At 45.2% G+C, this 22564-nt stretch overlaps 1 protein-coding gene across 4 annotated transcripts in view; it reads left to right on the top strand.

Annotated features, from left to right (window-relative positions):
- The first annotated feature begins 9810 nt into the window (after window positions 1-9810).
- PLCB4 (phospholipase C beta 4) overlaps window positions 9811-22564 on the top strand; it is a 306829-nt gene continuing 294075 nt past the window's right edge. For 2 of the 4 annotated variants that reach the window (XM_066595661.1, XM_066595658.1), the window contains exon 1: window positions 9812-9977. The gene's annotated coding sequence lies outside the window, so the exon portion shown is untranslated. Of the gene's footprint in view, window positions 9978-9997; window positions 10126-22564 lie in introns of those variants that run through there. The other 2 variants (XM_066595660.1, XM_066595659.1) reach the window with 2 other exon arrangements.

The following is a 22564-nucleotide window of genomic DNA, read 5'->3' as shown; positions in this document are numbered from 1 at the left end:
ACAAAAAACTGAAATATCTGTTAAGCAAATTATTTTATTTGGAATATTACCCGTGTTGAAAGCGTCGGCCTCCTGTTACATAAATGCCAAAATACGCTTAGAATATACAACATTTACCAGAAAATAGCTATAAAGCGCACCTGTCATTTCAAGCGACTTTTCAGAATAAGCTGCCACGTCTCTAACTCTGTTGCACACACATAAATAACAGCATCATAGAGGACATTATACAGAAGTTCTGAGCAGCATAGATTTGATTCCAGTAGGTGTGAAACAGTAAAAACTTATGGACAGCATGAGATGACACTCAGTCCAGTCATGCTTCCTATAATCTATATTTGTGTCTCTGTTGCTAGAGACAGGCTTCACATGACAACAGGCAGTGGACAGAAAATTAGCAGGAAGAGAGACCCCTAGTGGCCAGCATTTTTTTCTTCAGGTAAATCAAGTGATTTGCATATTTGCTACTTACCACATTGGCTATTACAAAAGCACAAGTTTGTAAAAAGACAGTGATCATTTAAATTCCCAGTTTTTAATATAGTAGAAAGCCATATCTAATTCAGTTTTTGTATATTAGTTATAAAGGTTGTTCCAACATTAGATATCATATTTATTGTACGGGTCATTAAAAATGACATGCTGTTAAAACAGTATCCATTGAAGATTTATGAAATTTACCTACATAGTGTGCTGCCATCTGGTGTTGAAAGTGTATAGCTGTGCATATCCAACTTATGAGCTGACCGCTGGAGGACACACATGCTCAGTCACTCTCCCCATACAGGTCTGTATATAGTTGATCGTCTGTTCACTGCAGAAAGGCGAAGAGATAACTTTCTGCTCTGCTTGTCAGAGAAGGAGCAAAGTTTCTGAGGTACATGACAGAATAGCTGAGAAGACTCTTTTAATGGGGAAGATGAGAAGAGACCATATTGTCAGCTGCCATAGAGGGAAGGAGACTGATTCTGTCCCCCACCCATCACTAGCGGCACAGATTAGCAGCAGAATTAAAGAGCACATATGGAAACAAAAATTATGAGAAAGGTACTTTTTATGGTAGAAACACCATTGTAGGCGCAGAATAATGAAAATAAATAGAGTGCAGAATCCTCTATATGATGGACACTTGAGTTGAGCGAACGTACTCTGCCGAGCTTGATGCTTATTCGAGTATTAGCGTACTCGATGGTGCTCGTTACTCGAACGAGCATCAAGTCGTGTTCGACCCCGCCCCAGTTTTTGGCTCCTCCCCGCTGTGACGTGCCTGTTTTGGCCCCTCCCCGCCGCAACGCAGCGAGCGCCAATGGCAAATTTACTGTCTGGCAGGCAGGGGGGAGAGAGAGAGAGAGAGAGAGAGAGAGAGAGAGAGAGACGGACGAACCTACCTAGAAAAAAAAAAAAAAGCTGTGCACCCGGCATCCCACATACAAAAATGCTCGAGTCTCCCATTGTAGCCAATGGGGTTCGTTACGCAAGTAGAGCTCTCGAATTTTACAAAAAGCTCGACTCGAATAACGCAGACCCGAGCATTTGGGTGCTCGCTTATCACTAATGGACACAATCAAATGTGGTATCCACAATGGTGCCCATGTCAATGAGACCCGACACCGAAACACTAAATGGATTGACAAAGGCACATAACTGACTATGCACAGCCTGATTGTCCCATCAGGCAGAATTATCAATCTGCGGAAGGATAGCTTAACAGCACTAAACTTAAAGGGGTTGTCTCGTGCCGAAACGTTGTTTTTTTTTCCATAGGCCCCCCGTTCGGCGCAGGACAACCCCAAGGGATGTGTTAAAATAAAAAAAATTTATATTACTTACCCGAATCCCCGCTCTGCGACGTCTTCCTTCTTCCTACTTCTTCCTTCACCAAGATGGCCGCCGGGATCTTCACCCACGATGCACCGCGGGTCTTCTCCCATGGTGCACCGTGGGCTCTGTGCGGTACATTGCTGATTCCAGCCTCCTGATTGGCTGGAATCGGCACACGTGACGGGGCGGAGCTACGATGACCAGCTCTCCGGCACGAGCGGCCCCATTCACCAGGAAGAAGACCGCACAGCACAAGCGCGTCTAAAAACACCAGAAGAAAGCGAAATTAGACGGAGCCATGGAGACGGGGACGCTAGCAACGGAGCAGGTAAGTGAATAACTTCTGTATGGCTCATATTTAATGCACGATGTATATTACAAAGTGCATTAATATGGCCATACAGAAGTGTATACCCCCACTTGCTGCCGCGAGACAACCCCTTTAAGGATGTGTGTAATTAAAGGGATTCTCCGCCCTACTATTTTCTTTAACCACTAAAGGTACTTTATTATGTAACGATTATCCTTCAAAAAGGACGCAACGACTTTTGGGGGATTTTCATTTCCATTTTTCAAAAGCCATAACTTTTTTATTTTTCCGTTGACACGGCCCAATGAGGGCTTATGTTTTTGCATGTTGAACTATAGATTTTATTGGTGCCGATTTTGAATACATAGACAATATTGTAAAACTTTTATTAATTTTTTTATGATAGCAGGGAGAGAAAACACATGAATTCTGCTATTGTTTAGGTTGTTATTTTTTTACAATGTTAATCATGCAGCATAAATGACACAATAATTTTTTTCTGCGGGTCGGTACGATTACAAAGATACCAAAATTCTTAATTTTTTTAGGTTTTTCCAGTTTTTCACAATAAAACCCCTTTTTTTAAAAATTATTTGTTTTTTCTAAATCGCTGCATTCAAAGTCCTATAACTTTTTTATTTTTCCATGGACCGAGCGCTATGAGGGCTTGTTTTTTGTGTGACGAGTTTTAATTTTTATGGGTACCATTTTGCGGTACATATGGCTTTTTTAATCACTTTTATTGCATTTTTTGGGAGCCAAAATAAAAAAATAAGCATTTTGCCTCCGTTTCTTTTACACATTTTGCTGTGCAGGATTTTTTATACTAATAGAGAAAAAAAAGCACAAAAAAAGCCTTTTTTTTTTTTACACTATTTTTAATTTTTTTTTTACACTTTTCATATCCCTGTTGGGGATTTGTAGCATAGCTGCTATGATAAAGCATTGCAGGACTTCATTCCTGCAATGCCTTATCGTTTGTATTAGCGATCATAGGCAATGGCAAAGCAGGACGCCTGTATCTGGCATTCTTTTGCCATGGCAACCCGTCGGCCCTCCACGATTTTATCATGAGAGTCTGATGAGGTCACAGAGGGAGCGCGCTCCCTCTGCGAACCCTTTACATGCCATGATCTACATAGATTGCGGCAGGGAAGGGGTTAACAGCAGGGGTCACTGTCCCGATGCACCATGCTTTTGCAGCAGGAGGCTGGCTATTGGTGACAGTCGGCTCCCGCTGCCAGATGCTATCCCCAGGGCGTAAATGTTAGTCCTGTTGCGTTAGGTACCCTGCAGCTAGGACGTACACTTACGCCCTGTGCCGTTAAGGGGTTAAACACTTCTCGTTTCACATAGGGAATGTGAACACTGAGCAAGAAGTGAATGAATCTCATTGGATGAGTCAACAATGCATCTGCCTGTCTAAACAGGCTGCACGAGAGCGAACAAGCTAGTGATGATGTCATTCGCTCGTGTAAATGAGATTGTGCCGTCTGAAAGGAGCCTTAGCCTTTTGCAATCCAATCCAATTTTGGATTCAGGGTTTCCTAGGGGGCTTTCTCTTTCTGCCATTATACAATGGCGCCATCTGCTGGCTAGTGCCAGTACTGCCGTATGGGACATGCTGGAGAGGCCCACGACAACAGAGCAGCCAGTAACATACAGTAAAAATACCCTGCCGGATGTCTTCCGACATCAGAGCTGTATAGCCTTCAATCAGAATGTCTTTAGACCTGAGACAGTGGATTGGAAAGGGTTTATCTTCAATGTCCCTTGGAGGGGTATTCTACATTTCTGAGTATTTCTCAGGTGACTCAGGTCCCACGCAGTATCACTGTTTCCGCTGATATCACGTCCATGCAAACTTCTGGTCCTGTTGTATGTTTGGTCTGAATGCTGGTGAGATGAACGGGGAACAGCGATGGAGACTGCAGCGAGTCGTGAGCATGCGCGGTCACAACAGTCAAACTTCAAACTGCGCATACTTAATTGCAGGAAGCAGCGATGGAAGTTAAGGTAGTAAACAATCCCGTCGGTACTGGTGGGAGAAGGCAGGGCAAGTATTACGGTGAATGGAGGTACCACAGTTATTTATTAGAAGATTTACCTTGCAGAAAGCATGTTTTGAAATACCTTTTATAGCATCAGAAGCCCCTTTAAACAGTCACAACAGTCTAATTGTATCTCTCATTCCGAATGGAAGATTAGAATTCATTTCTACATTTATAGGTGATCTTGCAGTTTCTGCCTGGGGGTAATCACTGACATTTGCCCACTTAGCAGAAGCCAGTACTTTGCACACATTGCTGTTTTGTTGCTGCAGTTGAACCTTTCTAATAAAATGAAACAGGAAAGTCAATGTGTTTAAAATACAAAGAAGAGCTGATTTAGACCGTACATACCGCACATATGCAAAGCCCAGGAGTTGTAGATATGAAACAGCAGGAGACTTTTAATCAGGGCTATATATATTTTTTTTATTTCAGGTACATTGCAGCAATAACGTGGTTACAAAAACGCTTTAGCGTGTGGCGCATAATCCTCATTTATTACCAATAATCTTTATTTATATAGCGCCAACATATTCCGCAGCGCTTACAATACAGGGGAGAGCAGATACAAAAAACAAAGATACAAAAACCACGGTTACATGAAGCAATCCGTTGATGGAGACAGTAGGGGTGAGGGTCCTGCTCCAATGAGCTTACATACTACAGATAATGGGGGGATACAGAAGGTAAAGGGCTGGAGATGTGCACCGTATGGCGAGGTGGAGAGTGAGGGAGTCTATACACATAGATAATGGTCAGGCCGTATAGTGACTGAATCAGTATGACTGCAGGGGGCGGTTGATTGCAGCTAGCAGGGATTGCAGTCAGTAGGTCAGGGAGCATGTTATCAGGAGGAGTACAGAGGAGTTTGGTTTAGGGGATATGGTATGCCTCCCTGAAGAGGTGCGTTTTTAGATGACGCTTGAAGTTGTGTGAGTCAGGGATTGTTCGGATAGTTTTGGGTAGCGCGTTCCAGAGGAGAAGGTGGAGAAGTCTTGGTGGTGGGAGAGAGGTTTGAATTAAAGGGGCGCCTAATCTGATTTCGTTAGCGGAGTGGAGGGCATGGGCTGGGTGGTGGATTGAGATGAGGGAGGCAATGTAGGGTGGGGCGGTGCTATGGGGAGCTTTGTGGATGAAGGTAATGAGTTTAAATTGAATTCTGTATTTAACGGGCAGCCAGTGCAGTGACCGGCACAGGGAAGAGGACTCTGAGGAGCGGCTGGACAGAAAGATGAGCCTGGCTGCCGCATTCAGGATGGATTGGAGGGGGGAGAGTCTGTCGCAGGGGAGGCTGATCAGCAGCGAGTTGCATTTATAGAGCTGAGAGTGGATGAGGGCAACAGTGAGCGTTTTTAGCGTGTCGACGGTGAGGAAAGGGCGTATTTTTGCGATGTTCTTGAGGTGCATCTATCTTTTCTCCTTAGGGAGTGCACCTATATGGTCAGCTGACCTGTTCAGGCAGGAGGTTGGATGTAGGAGGTAAAGGAGAGATTCATTTATTGATGAATAGTAGCAAGAAAGTGACCAACCCTTACATGTCTCATCATTTAATGCTCTCTACGGTAGTTACCCTTTAGCCTCCCTAACTAGGCAAAGGTTTGTTTAGCTAAACCAGAGCTCGCGGTGTTACGGCATAGGGCTGGCTTGGTTGTGTGCCACAACTGTGCCTCCTGCAGTTTTACGTTAAGGGTTTTTTCTAACTATTTTTTAAGAGGCTAGTGGAAAAAAATACCAAATCCACCATTATTTTGTTTTTTTACGCCGTGGGGTATAAATAATATTTATTCTACAGCTCATTACAATTGTGGCAATTCCAAATATGGCACGGATCAATAGGCAGATATTCAGTACCAACAGTTCATAAGCCGGGTGCTGATGGGTTACCATGGCAGTTGGAGGGCTAACAAAGGCTCCCGGGTGCCTGTGGTAAACTTTGTGGCCTAACAATGCTATGGGAGTGCGCAGCTGAAAATTAGCGTAAGCAGCGGCCATTAACACTTGTGTCATAGCACACTAATGAGATTCAGTTATTGTCTTTTTATTTGGATTAGGTATCTATTCGTGAACTCCGCGGACGCTCATGTGCCGCAGGTGCTCACACTGCAGTGTAATGAAACAACTCTTCTCCAGAGAACAGTCATTAGAAGCTGCTGACCTGAGCCTACACTTCCTTTATGTAATTAATGCTATCTATATACTGTAACCTTTAAATTACAGTGTATCTACTAGCAGGCCTTCTGGATGGAGAAACACTTAACATATCATTAACAAATATGTTAAATATAGTCATTTACTAAGGAAATTTACTAAGTCCTTGTCCCTAAAAATAGAAAAAGTAGAAATGTGGTGTCCTGTGTTTGTTCTATTCTGCAGTGTTGTGTAGTGCTACATTTCCTCATTCCCATATCTCAGTGTTGTAAGGCTGTTAAATCAAGGTTGGATATTCTGTGTCTTCTACAGGAATGTTGTTCCCTTTGGCATCTCTGTTTCTGGGTGGCAAAAACTTGTGCAGAACTCTGCTTATTTTGCACCAAAATTTTGGCACACATCACATCTGGGCCACATCCCTTTCCCAATTGAGGCCGGCTGCACATGGACAAGCCGGATTCCGCATCTGGGAGCACGCAGTGAAATCTGGCTCTGGCTCCTCACGTACCTTCTTATTTCTGTATTGCGGATGGCCGTGGACGCTCGCCATTGGTCATGCATAGAGATGAGGGAACGTACTCGGATAAGCACTACTCGTGCTGAAAGATTCGGGACGCGCTGCGGAGCGGGGAGCTGCAGGGGAGAGCGGAGGGGAGATCTTTCTCTCCCTCTCTCCCGCCCGCTCTGCCCCGCTCCCCGCTGCGACTCACCTGTCAGCAGTGGAGCGCCCCGAATCTTTCAGCACGAGTACAGCGATACTCGGATAAGGCACATTACTCGGACGAGTAGTGCTTATCCGAGTACGTTCGCTCATCTCTAGTCATGTATAGTACAGATTTTTTTAAAAACTATTTGTTTTTGCCATACCATCGTTAGGCAATGACACAGGCACCAATTCACGATGTTAATTGCAGATGGGCTGCGGGTCGGACGGCTTCCATTGACTTATAGAAACCGTCCATGCAGAGTCCGCACAAAAATAGAGCAAACTTCAATTTTAAATCTGCTTGGGTAAATTGCAATGGACATCTGCTCATCTGAGCGGACATGCGGATGTTCTATGTTTTCAGTAGGTGCAGAATACCGTGGATCGTCCTCGGGGATGATGATCGCGGATTCCGCAACTAAAATCCGGTGGTGTGCAGCTGGCCTGAGACACAAGCTGGGTAGAGTAGTTTCCAACAAGCTGGGTAGAGTAGTTTATTCTTTGTTGCAAAAACAGGCTGCAACGAGCACTTTTTGGTGAATTTTCCAACAAAGGAAACAATCACGGGATTTCATAGCTGGACGTAACAAATATGGCTTCTGCCTCAACTGGAACAGGAAATCCCAGGTTACATCTTCCAACAGGACGGGGCACCTCCCATTTTCACAATGAAGTCAGAAGTGAGCTCAATAGGCGACTACTAAACAGATAGATTGGCATTGTGGGTCTTGAAAAACGCAACTATGTTCATGAGATGTCTGGGCATTTCGCTTCCGCTTGCGATAGACAATAGGACTTCCTTATCCCTCATGTGTCCTTCTCTCATGTGTCCCTCTCTCCCCCTCATGTGTCCCTCTCTCCCCCTCATCTGTCCCTCTCTCCCCCTCATGTGTCCCTCTCTACCCTCATGTGTCCCTCTCTCCCCCTCATGTGTCCCTCTCTACCCTCATGTGTCCCTCTCTCCCTCTCATGTGTCCCTCTCTCCCCCTCATGTGTCCCCCTATCCCCCTCATGTGTCCCTCTCCGTCCTCATGTGTCCCTCTCTTCCCCTGATCTGTCCCTCTCTCTCATGTGTCCCTCTCTACCCTCATGTGTCTCTCTCTTCTCATGTGTCCCTCTCTCTCTCATCTGTCCCTCTCTACCCCTTGTGTCCCTCTCTACCCTCATGACCCCTCTCCTTCTCATGTGTCCCTCTCTTCCCCTCATCTGTCCCTCTCTCCTCCTCATATGTCCCTTTCTACCCTCATGTGTCCCTCTCTCCTCATGTGTCCTCCTTCCTTCATCTACCTCTCTAATCATTTGTCCCTCTCCCCCTCACGTGTCCCTCTCTGTCTTCATGTGTCCCTCTCATGTGTCCCTCTCTAGAGAGGGACAGATGAGGGGGAGAGAGGGACACATGAGGATGTGTCCCTCTCTCCCCCTCATCTGTCCCTCTCTACTCATGTGTCCCTCTCTCTCTCATGTGTCCCTCTCTACCCTCATGTGTCCCTCTCTCCTCCTCATGTGTCCCTCTCTTCCCCTCATGTGTCCCTCTCTCTCCTGTTTCCCTCTCCCCCATGTGTCCCTCTCTACCCTAATGTGCCCCTCTCTACCCTCATGTGTCCCTCTCTCCTCCTCATGTGTCCCTTGTTTTCCCCCTCATGCGTCCCTTTCTCATAATTTGTCCCTCTCTACCCCTCATGTGTCCCTCGTTTTCCCCCTCATGTGTCCCTCTCATGTGTCCCCCTTCCTTCATCTACCTTTCTCATCATTTGTCCATCTCTACCCTCATGTGTCCGTCTCTCCCCCTCATGTGTCCGTCTCTCCCCCTCATGTGTCCCTCGTTTTCCCCTTCGTGTTCCCCTTCCTTCATCTACCTCTCATCATGTGTCCCTCTCTCATCATGTGTCCCTCTCTTATCATGTGCCCCTCTCTCTCCTCATGTGTCCCTCTCTCCCCCTCATGTGTCCCTCTCTCTCCTCATGTGTCCCTCTCTCTCCTCATGTGTCCCTCTCTGTCCTCATGTGCCCCTCTCTCCCCCTCATGTGTCCCTCGTTTTCCCCCTCGTGTTCCCCTTCCTTCATCTACCTCTCTCATCATATGTCCCTCTCTCTCCTCATGTGTCCCTCTCTCTCCTCATGTGTCCCTCTCTCTCCTCATGTGTCCCTCTCTCCCCCTCATGTGTCCCTCTCTGTCCTCATGTGCCCCTCTCTCCCCCTCATGTGTCCCTCGTTTTCCCCCTCGTGTTCCCCTTCCTTCATCTACCTCTCTCATCATATGTCCCTCTCTCCCCCTCATGTGTCCCTCTTTCCTCATATGTCCCTCTCTCCTCATGTGCCCCTCTCTCCCCCTCATATGTCCCTCTCTCTCCTCATGTCCCTCTCTCTCATTTGTCCCTCTTTCCTCATATGTCCCTCTCTCTCCTCATGTGTCCCTCTTCCCTCATATGTCCCTCTCTCTCCTCATGTGCCCCTCTCTCCCCCTCATATGTCCCTCTCTCTCCTCATGTCCCTCTCTCTCATTTGTCCCTCTTTCCTCATATGTCCCTCTCTCTCCTTATGTGTCCCTCTCTCATCATGTGTCCCTCTCTCATCATATGTCCCTCTCTCCCCCTCTGTCCTCATGTACCCCTCTCCTCATCTGCCTCTCTCCCCCTCATGTGTCCTCCTTCCCCTCGGTGTCCCTTCCATCCTTCTCCCTCCTCATATATGCCGCCGTCGCCGGTGAGCTAGGAAGCATGTGCGCGCTCCCGCCCTCACACACAGGAGAGCGCCGTGCCCGCGGCCCGGAGGAGGTGTCAGGCCGGAGTCCAGCAGTACGAGCAGCGCGCACCCGCCCCTCCAGGGACTGCTGCTGTCTCCGCTTCTCTCTCCCGGACCCGGCAAGTCCTAATTAGAAGAAGGAGAGCAGCATATAAAGGGGCAGCCGGCAGAACGGGGAGCAGTCACCGGAGATCCACGAGGTTAGCAGCCGCCGGGGGCGGGGGGCTCTGGGCTGTAGTGACATCCCGGCTGCGGCAGCTGATGGCTGAGACAATTGCATGGTGCTGCGGGCACAGGGCTGCTCGGTGTGTCTGCGGGATGCCTTACCTATGCAGCCCTCTCTGTATGGTGAGTGTGCCAGGCATGCCATGGGGCAGCAGATGGGCAGATCACCCTGTATAGCACAACCAGCTGACCAGCTGCGAGCACAAGGCGCTTTCTGCAGGGGAGCCCATATAGAAGGCTTACCAGCGCAGTGTGATGTGTACCAGTGCTGCCATAGGGTAGCAGATGGGCAGATCTCAAGCGCTTCTGCCTTGCAGGGCAACTCATGCAATTTTATGCAAAGATGTGTGCCTGTCATGCCATGGGGTATTGGATGGGTATATCACATCTGCTTGCAGCTGGTCTTGCTGGAGTAGAGGGCATACGCTGGGAAGGGGGACCTGCCATTATTTATCTGCTGGGCATGCAAGGGGGGTAACCTGCACTGTTATTCTGTGCCCTCTCCTTACCGATTGCTCTGCGCCACTTTCCCCTTCTGCACCGTCTGTTTTAACCAAGCGGCTGACATGTCTTCCAGCTCCACATCCCTTGCAGTGTGCGGCGCCTGCTTTCCGGCTGTCAAGTAGTTAATGATCCATGTGAGTTTTGCATTGTATCATTGGTCTGGCTTAACTTTGTTGATATTAGATGTCATTTGTAAGATTTGGCTGGCATGAGGGTGTTCCCACACCGAGGCCATTGTATAAATAAGAGAAAGACTCATTAATCGGGCTGATTGCTTCTCCCGGACGTTAGTCGGTGGCGTGATTTTTTTTTTTTTTTGCGAGACCGGAAGAATAAAAATAATATAACATATTGACTAATAATACAAATGCGTTCCGTCAACAAGGATGGGGCACGCGGTCCGTCCGGTCCAGGTGTTTTGTATTCAGTCCCTTTAACCCTTCAAGGTGGATCCAGGGACACATGAGGATACGTATGCCAGAAGTGACACGTAGTGTCGGGTATTTGTGTTGGGCAGGGATATCCCTGTCATTATCATTATTATTATTATTGCCGCGGCGTGCGGATGGCTGTCGGATGACTCACTGTATTTAGTGTGCCACATGGTACCTGCTGAGCCTCTTTCTATGCTTTTGATTGTCAGTTTGTTATTTTACAGAGCAGTCACTTAAAATCAAGGCGAGGGGGAAAAAAACGACGGCCTGGAAGACGCTCAGCTAATAAATGTCCGTAATAATTCAGGTTAAGTAGGGTTTAAAAATGACAACGACCTAAACAGAGGCTTTGATGGAACGTTCTGCGAGGGGTTTACACCGGGGGGGTGATTAGGAGACTGTTTTAGAAAAGTTCAAAAAGTTTTGGGCGTCGTAAGTTTTTTTTTTTTAATACGGCGGAGTCGTAAAAGGAAAGGGTTATTAGTCGTGACCATCGTTTTTATTATCGTTAGTCTCATTATTAGTACTGAGGCTGCTGATGAAATAGCGTGTCTCCGTAATGGGCTGTCTATTCTTGGGTTATCAGGATGTCTGTTGGCATACTTGTGACTGTGTACATCTATATTCACCAGGCTTTGCTGCTTTTCTGATTCTCCATTCGACCCTTTCATGTAGGATTGACTTTCCAAAAAGTTTACTCCTTTGAACAGATGTCCAAAAATGAGTGCTTCACTCTACTGACTTGTAGGCACAAGGTCATCCGGTTCTAGAGGACCGTTGGGTTTCATGCATGCAGGGTTGGCGTAGTAGGACAAGGAAGGATGGTGCTTAAAACCTGTTTACCGAATCTCAAAAATGATATGAAAATCATCGAGGAAACATGTTTTTGGAAATGTTTTTGTGTAATTCAGTATGTACCAAAGAAGACTCTAAACGTCTGCAGGGGGCAGGTCATTCGGGAGAAGCATTATTCCTGTAATGACCAGCAATGAAATCGGACCTGGCAGCATCTAAAAATAACAATAACCGCAATAATAAGAGTATTAAGAGTGCAGTTAGTCGTATGTTTTCTGCATCGGTCATAGAATTCCCCTTGTAGGATTTCCGATTTTGTTAAAAATCCTAAGCTGGCATGTTTGTTTGAGTATATCATTCACTGCATGAACTCATGTAGGGGGTTTTATTGGGACAAGACCAAGGTTGTCAAACAGGTTGGTCAGGACCTCCGCTGGGTTAATCCATGGGATTCACTGTGGGGTTGAAAAGAGCTATAATTTCTAAGTGTGTTGAACAGCACTTATGGGATTTTGTCAGATAGCTAATATCTCATAAGATACTACAGTACTGTGCAAAAGTTTTAGGCAGGTGTGGAAAACTGCAGCAAAGTTATAATGAACTGTGACTTGAAACTGTCTTCCACAACCTCACCTTTGTAGCAGAATTTGACTGTTTCTCACCTAGTTCTAAGCCTCCTGTACAGCTGTTTCTGTTAATGACTATGTTTCAACTACATATGAAAATGTTTGGTAGAATTGGCTACATATATATACCTGACTATAATCCTCCGAAATCCCTGACTTTGTGTAAGTGTGACTAGAAGATTTGATGTTGTTTCGAAGGTAAAGGGGGGGGGGGGGGGGGGGGGAGTTACAGCAAATATTGATCTGATTTGGATTTCTCTTTGTCCATTCACTTTGTATTTTGCTAATTGGCAAAAATAAACTATAAACCCCTCTATTTCTGGGAATATTCTTACTTTAGAGCATTTTTCCATACCTACCTAAAACGTTTGCACAGTACTGTGTGCTTATACTGATTCCAGGTTGCTTAGTGTTTATAGAAATAGGTAATGTTTCTTCAGGGTTCACTATTAACCCACAAAAATAAACTATTTTTGAAAGCATTCTTACTCTGGAGGACCTTTTACACGCCTGCTGAAAGCTCTTTGCACACTACTCTGTAATTGTTCTGTTTCCAGGTTACTTAGTTTTTTTTGTAAATGGGTAATAACTTTTTAGGGTTCACTATTGACCCCACATTGAAGTTCTCCTAGAAGAAATATTGTATGTCAATACTGTAGTCTCTACGTATTTGCATGATGCGATATTGCTGTTCAGTAAAATCCTGAAGAAGAACCTTCTTTGCATTTCAAAGCCAAAAACTCCAGACCTGTTGGCGGCCCCATCTTTGGATTCAATAGCAACATGACTGTTGTTTCATAGGAGCCGATAAAACGTAAGGCTGGGGCTTATACTTTTGTTCTTTTCACCATGATGATGAAATAAATGAGTCATCTAAGAAATCCGATATTATTATTCTGTACTTTAACCCTTTCCAATCCACTGTCTGACGTCTAAAGACATTATGATTTAAGGCTGTACAGCTCCGATGTTGGAAGACGTCCGTCGGGGTTCTCTTACTGTATATTGCCAGCCTCTTTGCTGTTGGAGCCTATCCAACGTGCCACCTCATGCAGTACTGGCTTTAGCCAGCAGATAGCGCCATTTTATTACGGGAGAAAAAGAGTAAGCCCCCCAGGAAAACCAGGATGCAAATTGGATTGGAAAGGGTTAACCACAGCGATGGTGGAGTAGACATTTGGTTCACATGTTGAACAATCGGTAATATCACAATAGAGGAAGAAACTCCTACAATCACTTGCATGAGAACGTATTGCACCAGAAGTAGTCCGAAGAAACGCCACCCCTATATTGACGAGTGAAATCTACAATAAATCTTTTTATGGATACTCAAACTATCCCTGCATCCACACCAGAACTAAGCAGAGATCTTGTACAGATTCTTCTGTCTCTTCATGTAATCTAATGTTGGGATGAGGGCTGTGTGGGGCCATATCATCACTTTCAGGACTATCTTCATTATTGGTCATTAAGGACTATCCTTACGCTGAGGCTGGTTCCTAATGACATTGGCTGTAGGTTTGCCGTCGTTGTCCTGCTGCAGAATCCATTTGGAGCCAATTAGACCACTTCTAAACTTGCCATTTCTGTGCGATGCAATTTTAACATTAGAAAGTCCCATTGAAAAAAACGCAGCGATATCACGGCGTTAAAAAAAACGCTAGTGAGTAAAAGCCCAAGGCTGGATTTACATGGGCGACTGCGATATCGGTCTGAGAAACTCGCACTGATATTGCGCTAGTAAACTTGTGATTTTCCCCTGCAATTTTGATGTTTTGTGAGAAAAACAAATTTTATTGCATCGCTGCAGATGTGCTTTTTATGCGTGTAAAAAAAAAAAAAAGGCATGTTGTTTCAATAAGAAAAATAGAAAAATAAAAAGTCGTATCGCTCTCGCATTAAAACCGTTTCTGCATGACAATGTGACGTGATTTTTTTTTTTTTTTGCTGCCTTAGAAAAGAAATGGTGATACTACCCCAAAAATAGTACAAGCTATGTACTCATGCATATTTATCGCCCGTGTACGGGATCCAGCAGTGGAATTCAGCTGTGACCCCGGCAGGCCACCCCGCGTACCTGCTCTTTCTGTACTGCAGATGACTGTGGATGCTCGCAGTCGGTCATGCGATGACGTGGGTACTGGATGGGCTGTGGGTTGGACAACTTCCATTGCATTCAATGGAAGCCACACCTGCGGAGTCCGCAGCAAAATAGAGCATGCTGTCATTGTTCCTGCGCTAGCGGAATATGCTTTTCATTTCCGTGAGTGTAAAGAAAAAAGTGAATTTCCATACCTTTCTAAGCATGCTATTTGCTGCGGATCCTCCGTGCGGACGCCGACCGTGGATTCCATAGTAAAAATCCAGTGCTGCGAAGCCAGCCAGCTTTATGCAGAATTGTCTAATAAACTGCAATTCATTGATGCTTCATTGGAAGTTCCTAACAAAAGAGGCGAGTCACAGGAATGTCCTAGTAGGAAACAAGTGCGTGACCGCCAGAGCAAGGCGAGAAAAATGGCCAGTATTGTTATTGCTGTGGTTGTGTCATAATAGATCACCTTAAGCTCCGAGCGTTCTATCAGGACTTGAACAGTCTTACTTATATTTCCTCCATTCTGGTCAGGGGTTTCTTTAAAGAAAGAAGGACCAAGAGTTGTCACTTTTATACAAAGCCATTTCAATGTGACGAAAGGTGCTTGAGGTGGAGAAAGACGAGTCAGCAAGAATCGCAACAATGTATCAATAGTTGAGAACTCTGAAAAGTTTTGCTACAAGAGGTCACTTGAGATAGGAGAAGCCAGGGCAAAATCATGGGAATCATTACTAGAATATCTACTTTTTTAAAGTGTTTTTATGTTTTTAAGTATGTCCATATAGGGAGCGTCTTTGGTTGTAGATTGTCTACCCCTCCTTTTGCAGTTATCGGTAAGGATCATTACTGAATCTGTATCATTTCAGAATTCATGTTATAGCCAGATTACTCCAATATGGTTTCATCTAACCCAAAGCAATCTTCACATCGGGTTTTAATGGTTTTTCTTAGTATTAAACACATGTATTAATATCCCCCCATACTAAATTTGGAAATGTCAACCTTTTAAGATCAACCCCTAACCTGGTGATGCTGAGTTTCATTGCATTATTTTGCATCGGGGACTGATTTTCGCCCCTTCAGTTCCTGGAGGTGAGCTGTAGGAGTTAATACCGTGGTAAGCTGCTGGAGATGTGATGGTCGGTGCACTTTCCATGCGGGCTCGGGGTGTTTGTAGTAGAGGTGTAATCTTTCAGGTCGGAGCCTCTTCTGTGTTTCCTCGTTGAGCTGGTTTTGTAGATTGTTTTTCAGGTTTTATTGTTTCTGTGGCTTTTTTCAAGGGTAGTTTTCTTTTCTTGCTAAATTGATGGTTACGGATATAACTGTGGATAAGAGAAGGTTCGCTTGATTACTTCTCTCTGGGATCTTCCTGGGATCATCTTTCTAGAATGGCCACATAATGGGATTGAATATTTTGGAGCCTGATGAAGTTTAGATCTGTAGTTGATAATGCCATTTTCTGACATTTGTAATTGTGATTATGTGAAAGTCCCCAATCAGCACCAAAGGACTGAGTTACATAACTAAACTCCCCAGCCCCTCTGCTGTGGGAACATGTAGGGTCAGGCTCCGAGAACCCTTTCACCCCCTGAACTACGTCTAAAGCTCCACTAACATCCTAGATTGCTGTCCGGCCAACATCTATCTTTCCCAGTATCACGATATAGATGCATGCTCGGCTCGGCATGTATTGTGAATGTAGGGAGGGGATGAAGCTGTTCTGGACGCCTCTGCCAGCATCTCCCACGACAAAAAGGATCAGGTAGTAGAAATTCAACTGCCTGATCTTTTTCTGCCATCTGCCATCAGAGGAGAGTCAGCAGGCTCAGACGAGCGTAATTTAATTGGGTATTACTCGGGAGACATACGCGCCCATAATACACAGTGAATGGAGCCAATGAAAGTACATTGATTACATTGCATTTGCGTATATACATTGCGTATAATACGTGCGCAAAAAGAACGTAGCATGTTCTATTTCACCATGTACTGCACACGATAGACCCCTATTGTTCTCTATGGACGCGTAATAAATGCTGTACATAAGCAGTTACATAGCGTATGTGCGGTTTTTATATGCTCTGTCGCTAATTGACAGAGTGGGATTTTAGAAGACTGAGCATGTTAAAGATACGCTTTCATGCGCAATAGATAATCACTGCCACGCCATTGGAAACGCAAAAAATGTTATATGCAAACTATTGATTATTCTTAATGTGCCCTTCATCAGGCCTGATAAAGAGGCATTAAGTAGTCTCTCTCTATATATATATATATATATATATATATATATATATATATATATATATATATAATATTATTTATTTTTTGCTAACCAATAAGGGTAGCAATTTTGTCATTTTTATACAAGAGTACTTAATGTCACTTAACGTCCAGTATATTACAGGGACAGGTCCATTCCCTTATATAAAATAATATTGCTCAGCTTTGCTCTTAGGTGCAGTGGACTGTATTCATAAGGGGAGTGTTCTCTGTATCTGATTCCGCTCCTCGCAGCCGTGATTAACGAGCTGCTGTGTATTATAATCACCACTAAATGCGGTGGGGGGGTGGATACTCCTCTAATGAGTCCAGTGGACTTCTAACTATTCACCAAACGGCCCAGTCCTTATTGTGCTGATTTGGCTAGTAGGAGAATACACCTGTCATTGTAATGTGCTGCTGTTACTTAGGGCAGCATGTGTGGGTGACAGATCCAATTTAAAGTGGTTCCCTGTTTTAGAAAAACTGTTTTAAATGCCATTTGGAGGGAATCCTTCATTTAGGACTGCCATGTGGAGTGGCGAGCATGCCTATCCATTGCATTGCAGCGATAGACCATTTATGTCAATTGGCATCTTCTAATGTTACATTACCCCTAGGGTAGTGTTGGGAGGGCATTGGACACTACTGCCAGGTTCCACTGTTGAGTGTAGCCAAGCAGAGGGACACCCAGCAGGAAAAGTGTGTCAATACTTTACAATCGGTGCTGTATGTAGCCTCTGGATTTAAACCATAATGTTGATTCATTGACAGCAAAAAAATCTTTATTGTGTATGACCGACAGCGAGCGTCCACGGTCATCCGCAATACACGAAAAGAAGGTACACTGGGTCGTCAGCCAGGTGCAGAGACAGCGGAATCATGTGAGACCAGCCTAACAAAATAAGCAATATTCACTGGTCAGATGTGCCCTAGGTTCATCATAGCCACTGTGATGCCCACTGTTTCGGAACCTAGAAGTTGCAGCAGCCACAGGCCATTCATTATGCACCAAACCTGTTTATTGTCCACATCACTGCTCAGCCAGTCACAGGCTTTAGTGGTCATGTGCCATTCATGGTAGAATCACCAATGAAGTCTGTGATTGGCTGAGCAGTCATGTTCACAATGGGCAGTACATGACTGCTGCAGCAACTTCCTGTTTGTGAAGTGGCAGGGACTAGAGCGGGAGGGATGGACCCAGGGACATCTGAGTGAGTGTGCCCTGGTTTGTTATTTTATGCTCTTTCCAGCCCTCACCCACTTTTTCCAAGTGTCAGAAAACCCCTTTAAAGGGGTTGTCCCGCGGCAGCAAGTGGGTCTATACACTTCTGTATGGCCATAATAATGCACTTTGTAATGTACATTGTGCATTAATTATGAGCCATACAGAAGTTATAAAAAGTTTTATACTTACCTGCTCCGTTGCTGGCGTCCTCGTTCCCATGGAGCCGACTAATTTTCGCCCTCCGATGGCCAAATTAGCCGCGCTTGCGCAGTCCGGGTCTTCTGCTCTCTTCAATGGAGTCGCTCGTGTAGAATGCCGGCTCCGTGTAGCTCCGCCCCGTCACGTGCCGATTGCAGCCAATCAGGAGGCTGGAATCGGCAATGGACCGCACAGAAGAGCTGCGGTCCATGGAGGGAGCAGACCCCGGCGGCCATCTTCAGCAGGTAAGTATGAAGACGCCGGACCGCCGGGATTCAGGTAAGCGCTGAGCGGTTTGTTTTTTTAACCCCTGCATCGGGGTTGTCTCGTGCCGAACGGGGGACGGGGGGGTTAAAAAAAAAAAAAAAAAGAACGTTTCGGCGCGGGACAACCCCTTTAACTTTAGTGTTGATTATGTCAGTTCTGTAGGAAGAGCACACTGTGAGAACTGTAGAGAAGACTAAGTTTCAGCATCCCGGATGACTTGCAGTAGAGCGGTACATTGAATTTTTCAGATGTGAAATAGTACTTAGGAAAATATTGCAAAACTTTCTCCACAGACAGCTGCAATGTGCTGAGGGATTTTACCTTTAAGAATTTAAACCCCCCAGCAGTTTTTACGAAGAGCTCTGTTCGTTCCGAGGGAAAATGACATTACAGTTTTGAATGAACAGAGATTATTCTACTTTAAACGGCTTTAGCTCTGGTTCTATTAGAAGTATGGCTGTGCCTTTAAAGCAAAAATTCTTGTTTTTAAAATGACACCCAGATCAACTCTGTAGCCCTTACAGAACCAGAGTTACAGCCGTTTGAAGTTTAGTCAGGCGTACTGAATTTACAGTCGACGGTCATTTTGGATTGCTGGCACCAGCTGCTATATTATCTTCCCCACTGGGTTGGCTATACATGGTGTGACGTTGGCCTCTCTATCATATACCTGAATTTACAGCTGTCAGTTTTCAGTCAGTGTGTGCAGAGCAGAGAGAGGAGGGGGGGGGGGGGGGGGGGAGACCAGCAGCAGTGGAGATCAGTGATTCTTCTGTATATCTCCCTGTCCCAGAGGAGGCGCAGATGAATTTTTGTTCATGTTATCACTCCCCGTCAATCAGAAAGCATGTTTGTTCTCTGATTGTCACATGTGGGGTTTTCCCCAGAAAAGGAGTGAGATGATGAGAACTAACCGAGCTAATGACTCCTCTACACTGCTTACCTCCACAGATGCTGTAGTCATTGCTGACTGTGGCATCTAAACTTTTTTTCAGGAAAAAAAAAGTTAAAGACTTTTTTTCCCTTACACAAGGCTTTAAATATTGAAAAAACCAAAAAGAACAAAAAAATACACATAATTGGTATCGCCACATCCATAACAACCTGTACCATAAAATGTTACATTCTTTAAACAGCACAGTAATTTTCGTAAAAAGCGTAAAAAAAATCATACCAAAGTAGCAGTTTTCTGATCATCGTGCTTCTTCAAAACAGGAATTAAAAATAATGAAAAAGTTGTATATGCCTCAAATAAAAAATACAAGTTGTCCCACAAAAAACAGACCTCCCATAGCTCTATTGACTAAAAAATAAAAATGCTCTGCTTCTCGAATGTGGTGCCACATAAAAAGTATTTTTGTAAAAAAAAAGGATATTGTGCAAAAGTGGTAAAAGTTCTATAAATAGTTGTGGTCATAGCTGTAGGGACTAGAGATGAGCGAGTATACTCGCTAAGGCACATTACTCGAGCGAGTAGTGCCTTAGCCGAGTATCTCCCCGCTCGTCTCTAAAGATTTGGGGACCGGCGCGGGTGACAGGTGAGTTGCGGCGGGGAGCAGGGGGGAGAGAGGGAGAGAGAGATCTCCCCTCCGTTCCTCCCCGCTCTCCCCCGTCGCTCCCCGCCCCCCGAATCTTTAGAGACAAGCGGGGAGATACTCGGCTAAGGCACTACTCGCTCGAGTAATGTGCCTTAGCGAGTATACTCGCTCATCTCTAGTAGGGACCCATAGCAAAAGGTGACATAATATTTACAGCACACTGTGAAAGCTATAAAAATAAATCCCCAAAACAATGGGGAAATAACTTTTTTTGCATCGCTCCCAGCAAAAAAACATAATACTAGTTATTCAATACGTTATATGTACTGAAATAGCTTCCTATAAAAACTAGAACTCCACCTGCAAAATATAAGCTTGACAAAGACCTAGCAGTAGGTCGAAACGTCGCTATTTTTACTTGTATGGGAGAATAAAAACAAGTCAAATTCCGCACCACTTGATGCTGCCATCCTAGCTTCATTTCACAAAATACAAGTTGTCATACAGCTACTTTTACAAAAAGATTTTAAAAAGTTATGACCGCTGGGACACAAACGGGATACAATTTACTGTCTCTTAGGGTGCATTCAGACGACCGTATATCAGCCAGGTATTCACGCCGGCCGCTATACAGTGTCTCTCTGCAGGGGGAAGAGGCTGGAAGAGCCAGGAGCAGTGCTCTGAGCTCCCGCCTCCTCTCTACCCCCTCTCCGCCCCTCTGCACTATTTGCAATGAGAGGAGTGCGGAACTGGGCGGGGCTAAGTTCTGGGAATTAGCTCCGCCTCTCCTCATTGAAAATAGTGCAGGGGAGTGGAGAGGAGGCAGAGAGGGGGCAGGAGCTCAGAGCACTGCTCCCAGCTCTTCCAACCTCCTCCCCTTGCAGAGAGAGACGCCATATATCAGCCGGCGTAAAAGTACTTATGTCACTAAGGAGTTAAAAATGCACTTAATCGCTCCTTTAAACGTATGATCTACCTATGCTTTCTTGGTTTGGCCGTAAGAATCTCCTAAAAGCATATGTAGCCCCTAAAATCTTATATACACTACAAATGATCCCGATCTATCTCCCAGACTCCTCGCGTGGCTCATAACCTTCTGGTACAGAGGAGGGAGTGCGGAGGGATAAACTTACCAGATACCAATACTAGAGGTGCTTGCGAGGTCTGGGACGATCTCCGAGGGGAGCTGGTCCCACACCCATATCCTGCTGCCCCACTGAGCCTAATACCAGAATACCTAGGGGTAAAACTAGATATCCATACAAAACAAATCTGGTCCCTCCTGGATGACCTTACAATCGCAGACCTTTGGTGCGCCCGCACATCTAATAGCAGGCAACTGCTAGAGAATTTGCTATCTCAAACCATAACCCCCCCTCTCAACGCCTTGTTAGGCCTCCACCTAACTAAAACTCTTGAGTTATTTAACAGAGTTCCCCTCCTCTCGCCCACTCTCAGAGCTAAAGCGCATTATTTTAGCCCGTTCCAGCTTCAGTAGATCCCGGCCAAATGTCTAATTCCTTTCCATTGGCTTCAATCTACTGCACCTGCTGCAACTCAATGGATTGCCAAGGTAAATGAAATCCATAGATTCAAAGAATTGTCAAGCTAGGCCTCCAGAACGCATGAAAAATTTAGATCTGCATGGAAACCCTAGGAGATCTGGTCGGGATCCATAAATGGTAACTAATATGCTCGAATTGAGTATCATATGTTAATCATGTGACTTATCTATCTGCATCTCATAGCAGACATCACGCCTGACAGGGTTGTATGCCTCTATATATCGCCCTCCCTTGAAAGTGGAATCTTACCCTTAAAATAAACTCCTCTCCCCTTCTCCCTCCTAGCCCTCCCCCCTTAACTCCCCCTCCCCCATCTTTCCTAGTGTTATTGAATAAAGTTAAAAAACGTTTAAACATGTTTTTGGAAATATACATGCAATGTGACCCTATGACATTCTTTATGTTAATACCATTATGGAATTGTATGGCATTATTGTATTACGCTCAATAAAGAAAGTATTGATAAAAAAAAAAAGATACAGATATTTCACCACCAAACAACCAAAAAAAAAGGAACTTAACCCTTTCCAATCCACTGTCTGATGTCCGAAGACATTCTGATTGAAGTCTATACAGCTCCGATGTTGGAAGACGTCCGGCAGGGTATTCTTACTGTATATTACTGGCCGCTCTGTAGTCGGGGGCCTCTCCAGCATGTCCCATACCGCAGTACTGGCTCTAGCCAGCAGATGGCGCCATTGTATAATGGCAGAAGGAGAAAGCCCCCTAGGAAACCCTGAATCCAAAGGGTTAAAGCCTCCTGCACACGGGCGGATTTGCATTGTGGGATTCCGCCTCCGGATTCTGCAGCAAATCCAGCCCATAGCATGCTATGAGAAAATGCGATTTCCTGCCCACGAGCGGAAATCGATTGCGATTTTCCGCTCACAGGGGAGACTCGCGTCATTGTGCGATTTTGTGCGCGCTACGCACGTCCGGCTTCCATTGAAGTCAATAGAAGCCTTCCGTCCCATGGCTATTCTGCATTCATCATTGCAGAATGGTCGCAGGAGCCGCGTCATCTCCATAGCGACAGCACGGCGTCCTCTGTAT

Source organism: Eleutherodactylus coqui, chromosome 3 (assembly GCF_035609145.1).
Source record: "Eleutherodactylus coqui strain aEleCoq1 chromosome 3, aEleCoq1.hap1, whole genome shotgun sequence".
NCBI classification, from domain to species: Eukaryota; Metazoa; Chordata; class Amphibia; order Anura; family Eleutherodactylidae; genus Eleutherodactylus; species Eleutherodactylus coqui.
Note: the sequence above shows the minus strand (reverse complement) of the source record. Positions and strands in the feature narration are given on the sequence as shown.